At 37.3% G+C, this 9,063-nt stretch overlaps 1 protein-coding gene across 1 annotated transcript in view; it reads right to left on the reverse strand.

The window, feature by feature from the left end:
- The window catches only part of LOC128227980 (spartin-like), a 72,233-nt gene extending 63,176 nt beyond the window's left edge, over positions 1 to 9,057 (reverse strand). The window contains exon 1 of the mRNA XM_052938984.1: positions 8,925 to 9,057. The gene's annotated coding sequence lies outside the window, so the exon portion shown is untranslated. The remainder of the gene's footprint in view (positions 1 to 8,924) is intronic.
- Between the last annotated feature and the right edge of the window lie 6 nt (positions 9,058 to 9,063).

Raw genomic sequence — 9,063 nt, forward strand, 5'->3', positions numbered from 1 at the left:
TACACCCAACTGCAATTGACTAAATAATATGGTGATTTATTACCCATTTAGGAACATTGATCGTCAAAATAAAATAGAAGATGAAATTAATTTTAGTTTTTATTGTGAAATAAAGAGAGAGTACTCGGACTTACAACCGGGAATTTACAAGAAGTAGGCGAAGATGTTATCTCCCTTGCTTGATTCGACGGAAATAAACGAAAGAAAATCCAATTCGTTAGCTCCGCCCATTCACCTTCATTTCTTTCGGTGACATTTACCATATAAGGTATAGGGGAAATCGTCTATCCTTGTAATTCTGAACTTGTCAATTCACTTTTGTAAACCTGGACTTGTTGGACTGCAAATGTTCATTTTACGAATGCGAGTGTCGACTGTAGGATTGCAGTTTTACATATGCATGATTCGGCTTTCTAAATTACATCATCATATTGTTAAAGGCAAGTTATACGATCTATGTTTTAGTGAGTTTATACAGGGTAGATCTGACAAATATACATTTTGACTACTATAATGACAAATGACAAATCAATACGGAAAAACTGACGAATAGAAACAACAAATAGCACGTCTACATTGACAAATGTAAGAGATATTTAGTACGATTAAGAAGCACATTGTGGGAATTACACGTCTGGACTTTTGGCAACAAATAGCCTCCATAAGGGTGAGGAGTATAGCTCTCTTTATTCTTCGAATAGTCAAGCTAATAAAGGGGGCGACTCGGCTATCTTTAAACATATAACAGAATAGTATTAAATAGTTATATTTGGAAATAATAATTTCAGGTTTGACATATTGTTCCTATATATTAAAAAATTCACATTTCTATGTAATAGAAAGAAATTGTTCCAACAGTGCCAGGGTTTAATAATAGCCATAGACTGGCCCTGGATATTTATGATAAGACAACTTATCAGGTAAGAAAAAACAGACCTACAAAGTTGATTCAGGGGTTGGGGTGGGGACGCAACTGGCACACAGCCAGTTTGTGTTAGTAATTGGGCAGTTGTAGAAAGTTTTCTATCATAATGCACCAGTCAATTGTAACCACGGCCCCCCAGGTCCTGCGAATAGTGGGGACTTTGACTTTCGGTCCAGCCAAGCCCGGGTCAAGTCCCCAGGGACGAGCTGCTGAAAATTCCCGCCAAATGCCCCAGCACCCCAGGGACCCTAGGTAAGGCCCATTCCCTGCTATTTTTGGCGCGAAGACAAAACCAGTGCATTCACCCGGCACCGCAAGGCCACCTTGAAGGTAAAAACACGGCCCATTTCCCCGACTTTCCCCAGTAAACCCCCGGACCTGGGGGAGGCATGGTTACAATTGACTGTTGCATAACGACATTTTCAATAAAATTATCCTAGATTAATAGTTCTTTCTTTTTTTCCTTACTTTGTAATCATGGATATTTGTACAGTGTTTTATAAAACGATACAGTAGAATACTTTTATGTATGAATGCTACTTTGCATGTTTTGTGTATGTTATTTTACCTACTTTGAAAAATGCTTTGAATAAACGAAAATGTCCATGAAAAAAACAAAAACAAGAGCGGTCACAGACAGCTATATCCCCCGCCTCATGGGGGCATTTTTTGTAACAACAGCCAATCAATGGTAATGGTAGTTTCTCAGGAACATAAGAAAAAGGTCAAATTGCAAAAGCCTGACAATATGCGCTGCGTCACTATATAGTCATCAATCTGTGAAAGTTTGGTAGAAATTGCATGAAAAACATAAGAGGAGTTGCAAAGAAACCAATTTTAAATGAAAAAAAGGGCAATAACTCTTTCAAAAATGGCTGAATCGCGAAAGCCCGACAATATGCGCTGCGTCACTATATAGTCATCAATCTGTGAAAGTTTGGTAGAAATCGCATGAAAAACGTAAGCGGAGTTTCGAAGAAAACAATTTTAAATGTAAAATAAAGAAAGGGCTATAACTCTTTCAAGACTGGTTGAATCGCAAAAGCTCGACAATATGCGCTGCGTCACTATATAGTCATCAATCTGTGAAAGTTTGGTAGAAATCGCATGAAAAACGTAAGAGGAGTTGCAAGAAACCAATTTTAAATGTAAAATAAGCAAAGGGCAATGACTCTTTCAAAAATGGTCAAATCATAAAAGCCAGACAATATGCGCTGCTTCACTTTATGATCATCAATCTGTGAAAGTCTGGTAGAAATCGCATGAAAAACGTAAGAGGAGTTGCGAAGAAGCCAATTTTAAATGTAAAATAAGCAAAGGGCAATAACACTTTCAAAAATGGTCGAATCGCAAAAGCCCGACAATATGCGCTGCTTCACTTTATGATCATCAATCCTTGAAAGTTTGGTAAAAATCTCATGAAAAACGTAAGAGGAGTTGCGAAGAAACCAATTTTAAATGTAAAATAAGCAAAGGGCAATAACTCTTTCAAAAATGGTCAAATCAGGAAAGCCCGACAATATGCCCTGCTTCACTTTATGATCATCAATCTGTGAAAGTTTGGTAGATATCGCATGAAAAACGTAAGAGGAGTTGCAAAGAAACCAATTTTAAATGTAAAATAAGCAAAGGGCAATAACTCTTTCAAAAATGGTCGAATCGGGAAAGCCAGACAATATGCGCTGCTTCACTTTATGATCATCAATCTGTGAAAGTTTGGTAGAAATCGCAAGAGAAATGTAAGAGGAGATGCAAAGAAATGAATGTGGGACGGACGGACGGACGCACACACGCACGCACGAAAGCTCGCCTACCATTGCTAAATCCCCTCGCCTTTTAAAGGTGGGGGATAAAAAAGAAGTAATAAACAAGAGCTGTCACAGTATGTGAAGAATGCCCCCTAATGAGACATTGACCTATGAACATGGTCAGTACATGAAAAGTTGATCATGCCTTGACGTGTCAAATACATATGGTTATTTTAAATTGCCTCTGAACATAAAAAAATGCCACCCATACTTGACAACCTAAACTCTTATGTCCTTATATTCAGCATTCCATTGTAAATAAACACCTAAGTGTATCTTTCACCTTAGAGGTAGGGACATGGATCTTGCACGCGACACGTCGTCTTGGTATGTCGAACACATGTGACAAGTTATTTTAGAATCTGTCCATACAAGAAAAAGTTACAGTCCAGACACGACAACCTATATTATATGTCCTTATGTGCAGCATTCCATTGTGAATAATCACCTAAGTGTGACCTTGACCTTAGAGGTAAGTACACGTGTCTTGCACGCAACACGTCAACTTGGTATGTCAAACACATGTGACAAGTTATTTTAAAATCTGTCCATACAAAAGAAAGTAACAGCTGGTATGTCAAACACATGTGGCAAGTCATTTTAAAATCTGTCCATACTAGAGAAAGTAACAGCCCAGACACGAAAACCTATACTCTTAAGTCTTTATATATGCAGCATTCCATTGTGAATAACACTAAGTGTGACCTTGACCTTAGAGGTAGGGACACGGGTCTTGCACGTGACACGTCCTCTTGATATGTTGAACACATGTGGCAAGTTATTTTTAAATATGTCAATACAAGAGAAAGTTACAGCCCTGCCACGACAACCTATACTCTTATGTCCTTATATGCAGCATTCCATTGTGAATAAACACCTAATTGTGAGCTTGACCTTAGAGGTAGGGACATGGGTCTTGCACGCGACACGTCATCTTGGTATGTCGAACACATGTGGCAAGTTATTATAAAATATGTCCATACAAGAAAAAGTTACAGCCCAGACACGACAACCTATACTCTATGTCCTTATGTGCAGCATTCCATTGTAAATAAACACTAAGTGTGACCTTGACCTTAGAGATAGAGAATGGGTCTTGCACGTGAAAAGACATGTCGTCTTGGTATGTCAAACACATGTGGCAAGTCATTTTAAAATCTGTCCATACTAGAGAAAGTAACAGCCCGGACACAAAAACCTATAATCTAAGTCCTTATATATGCAGCATTCCATTGTGAATAACACCAAGTGTGACCTTGACCTAAGAGGTAGGGACACGGGTCTTGCACGCGACACATCCTCTTGATATGTCGAACACATGTGGCAATTTATTTTAAAATACATGTATGTCCATACCAGAGAGAGTTACATCCCAGACACGATTGATTGAGCCGGACACACGGACGGACGGATGGTGCGATTTTAATATGCCCACCTTTGGGGGCCTAAAAAATTCATTCTTGTTATTTGCTACTTTTGCAGATAACGCGAAAACTTTTTCTCCTTCACAGGACATTGCGACAGGTAAACACTTAAAGTTTACCTGTCGCAACAAATTTTTACCTGTCGCAATGTTACAAACAGTATTCGGTTACATCAGCCTAAACCTTGATTTTAAGCCTCTTTTTTAAATAAGTTTTGTAATTCCCCATTATAAGAGGTTTAGATCTTTTTGGTAAGATTTGTCCTACAGTACTATAATAAATTACAAAAAATGCTAAACATCATGTAAAAAAAAATCAATATTCGAATCTTATGTCATAATTTTTTTCTTCCTTTGCCTCCCCAAAAAAACCCTCATATCTGGTTCGCCTACCCATGGAACAGCTAGATCTTACTCTTTAAATTAAAGATACAGTACAGTTATAAAATGTAACGAATTGTACTACAAGTCAAACTCAGGCACAACATTAAATTTTATGCAAAAACGAAAGTAGATTTCTTGTTATTGGCAATGTTAAACAGAGCGGAAAGAAAGTCAGCTCGGTATATTAATCATCATATTTAAATTAACACGATTGCCGGGAACCACTTGGCCGAAAATAAAAACATTTTGCAATTTCCGAACATTTCCGTAAAATAAAAGTATTATAGTACGAGCTGAGATCGGAACCTTACGCGTTTTATCGGCTTTTACGGAAACATGTCGAAACGGGGTTTACAAATAGTAATACACGGATTAACACCCTGAATAATCATGATATAATAGTTAAAAATAACTCTGAACATTTATTTAGAAACTGAAAGTAAATTTTCCGAAAATTAAACGGTGCTGACTGTAATTTTTCACCGGACATTGTGACCGACCAAAACAAAAGTTTCGTCGATCAAAATGGAAATATACCGGACATGTCCGACTGTCCGACGGACATTCGCATTGTCTGCTTTTGTAGTTACAGTTCCCCCATATTTATTTATTCACCTGCGAATATTTATGTGTTTTTGGTAATTGATAGGGGGAGAGGCGTAGGCCAAGGGTGTGGCATAATCATGCATTCTGCCCATGTGGTTTACATAAAAGAAACCTCAAAGTGACATCAAATCACTGACTATTAATTGATAATAAGTTTAATGCATCCGGCCGATTTAGAATGATTCTGAATCCAATCTGATTCTTATCACTTCTACATCAGGCTTTCATGGACAAACTACAGTGGTCAAAATTAGCACAAGCCTGCAAGCCCTGTACTGGGCAAATGTTTTCAGGGCTTGTTTGAAATCTAGCTTTATATAGCAGGGCTTGTTGAAAGATTTCGATATAAAGCTTTTAAAAGTCAAATTTTGAAGACTGCATGTAGATAGGTCACGGCCTCTAAACGCCAGCTCCACCACTTTACGTTGGTGCAAAGAAAAAGAGCTGTCAACACTTCCATGGTGGAGCTGTGCCCTATGTTTACATGAACAAACGCGAGTATGATTTATATTTTATTTTATCTTTTCATCTAACGGACATATTTCGAAAATCGGAGAATGTGGTACCGTGTAAGAACACTTCTACTGTAGGCTGGTTACTATTATGTTTCAATATTGTGCAAACTGTGGTGCCAGGAGCTTTTCTCCTGAATCGGACTTGTGCATATTTTGAGACCTGATTGTATAGCAAGTACATTTCGGTGCTAACACCCCGTAAGAACATTCTCACGCATGCAAACATAACTGTTATGTATAGTACCTATGCCGGAACACAACAAAACTAATAAGCACTTCTTAAAAAGGAAAAATGCACATATTTATAAAAGTGGTGGCGCTGTTGCCCTAGTTGTGGCGCTGTCGAGTAGTGGTGGCGCTATCGAGTATGTTTTGCGCTTGAAGTAATATAAAAAAGTCAACGCTTTGAGAATGAATACAAAAGTTGCTATGTTTATCATTCATTGAACATTATGCTGGCTATGCATACTACTTGCGGAAACAAAACTCTTCGCGAACTACCTTAACCTTACTGAAAACTATTTCGAAAACAAACGGCTAGGTGCTGTTAATTTTACCATAGATCTATAAGTATCTATCATATGTGTCCAGTTATGAGAGAGGTATTCTTGCATACCGGACGTGTGTTTCCCGTCATTTGACCAGTGCTGGAAAAACGCATCTTACGCCACCATGTAAGATGAGTTACGCGCAACAACGCGCTACTTCTTATTTCTTTTTTTGTATGGTTTATGAAAAGTATAATAAAAATATATAATGAAGAATCGTAAAAACGCGATTTAAATAGTTACTATATGACATCAATAGTGATTTAAAATCACTGCGCTTTATGACGTCAGTAATCAACGTTTCACACGCTTTTTGGTAAAATGTACAGAAGTGCGTTTTCTACGTCAATTCTTCCACAAATTGATAATTTTAGATATGCAAGAAAAAATATCAATCATATTTTTCTGGTCCGGATCAAAAAGTCTGTCCTTCGGTCACGCTGCGTGGCCGGTAACTGGGCAAGCCTCATTACCGGCTTACGCGCATGCACTCGGGTCGGATTTTTCTATCCGTACCGGACACACATGATAGATACTTACATGTATAGTTCTATGGTAAAATTAACAACACCTAGCCGTTTGTTATCGAAACAGTTTTCAGTAAGGTTAAGGTAGTTCGCGAAGAATTTTGTTTCCGCAAGTAGTATGCATAACCAGCATAATGTTCAATGAATGATAAACATGGCAACTTTTGTATTCATTCCAAAAGCGTTTACTTTTTATATTACTTCCAAGCGCAACACATACTCGATAGCGCCACCACTACTCGACAGCGCCACCACTAGGGCAACAGCACCACCACTTTTATAAATATGTGCATTTTTCCTTTTTAAGAAGTGCTTATTAGTTTTGTTGTGTTCCGGCATAGGTACTATACATAACAGTTATGTTTGCATGCGTGAGAATGTTCGTACGGGGGGTGTAAGCACCGAAATGTACTTGCTATGCAATCAGATCTCAAAATATGCACAAGTCTGATTCGGGAGAAAAGCTCCTGGCACCACAGTTTGCACAATATTGAAACGAAATAGTAACCAGCCTACAGTAGAAGTGTTCTTACACGGTACCACATTCTCCGATTTTCGAAATATGTCAGTTAAATGAAATGATCAAATAAAATATGAATCATACTCACGTTTGTTGATGTAAACATAGGGCACAGCTCCACCACGGAAGTGTGGACAGCTCTTTTTCTTTGCACCACCGTAAAGTGGTGGAGCTGGCGTTTAGAGGCCGTGTAGGTACTAGATACCAGATACAGTAGTCCATATAAACTGCCGATACATTTGAAAAATATATTTTACATTGGTATGATAATGAATCAGTCGACTTGTGGCGTTTAGGGAACAAATGAATATCCAAATGTTTAAAAAAGTTCCCTATACGCGCATAATTGTGGCTACAAGAATAAAGATACTGGTTGAGAAGCAGTTTCCGACAGTTTTTAAACGTTTTTATTGAATTATTTATACGTGTTTAAATATCTACTGAAAGTGTTCACATTTTATATAACTACAGCTCAAGTTGCTATTGTCGATATATTTCTAACATGTGTGACGTCACATATAGTGTATCTAATAGGGGCGCAAAGAGGGTACTTACGTTGTTCTGATTAGCTTGTGATGAGAAGCAGTTTCCGACAATTTGAATGCGGGGCATATTTGAGGTGCCTGTTGTGTGTTTTTATTATCCGTTTATTTAATAAACTAAACATAATACTGTAATAAGAGAAATGTTATTTAATTTTTCAGCATTTACAAAAAAAATTAAACCTTAAAATTTACGACATTTAATTCATACTCGAAATCAGGCAGAGACTGAATATCAATGATTTTTTTATTCATTTCTGATGAAAACTTGTGTTTGTATACATCTAAGTGAATGTGGATGCGAAACAAGCATGACACCAGTGTTCACAAATATGTACACAATGATCATCGTTTGTATAAGTCAATTAAGGAAAACCTTGTAGCTATTCATAGATATGCAAATTAGGTTCACACGCATGCGCAATACGCTGCGCGTGCAGATCCCCCACGTGCAAGTTTGTGTACAAAATGAAAAATAAACATTAAACATTAAATAATAATAAAAGTTTTTTATATGTCTCGGAAAAAAAATCAGCTTTTGATTGCCTAGTTACCATATAGCTGAATTGCAGTACATTCTTTATGAAGATCTAAGGAAGGTACGCGAAAAAGCGATTTGTCGGAAACTGCTTTCCGTCGGAAACTGCTTCTCAACCAGTATTCATTTCTGATGAAAACTTGTGTTTGTATACATCTAAGTGAATGTGGATGCGAAACAAGCATGACACCAGTGTTCACAAATATGTACACAATGATCATCGTTTGTATAAGTCAATTAAGGAAAACCTTGTAGCTATTCATAGATATGCAAATTAGGTTCACACGCATGCGCAATACGCTGCGCGTGCAGATCCCCCACGTGCAAGTTTGTGTACAAAATGAAAAATAAACATTAAACATTAAATAATAATAAAAGTTTTTTATATGTCTCGGAAAAAAAATCAGCTTTTGATTGCCTAGTTACCATATAGCTGAATTGCAGTACATTCTTTATGAAGATCTAAGGAAGGTACGCGAAAAAGCGATTTGTCGGAAACTGCTTTCCGTCGGAAACTGCTTCTCAACCAGTACAGCTGAAAATTTATTGAAATTATCTTAAATATTTTTATATGCAAAATATACTCACATTCATATGCTAATGACTTTGTGTAGAAAATCTCACATGTGTATGTTAAACAATTTTAGATAAAAATAGGTATTTCCTAATCTTTGTCGCATGATGTTGACTGTGTCAAGGATGTAAACTATATAATGCGGATATGTTC

Source organism: Mya arenaria, chromosome 3, assembly GCF_026914265.1.
Source record: "Mya arenaria isolate MELC-2E11 chromosome 3, ASM2691426v1".
NCBI lineage: Eukaryota > Metazoa > Mollusca > Bivalvia > Myida > Myidae > Mya > Mya arenaria.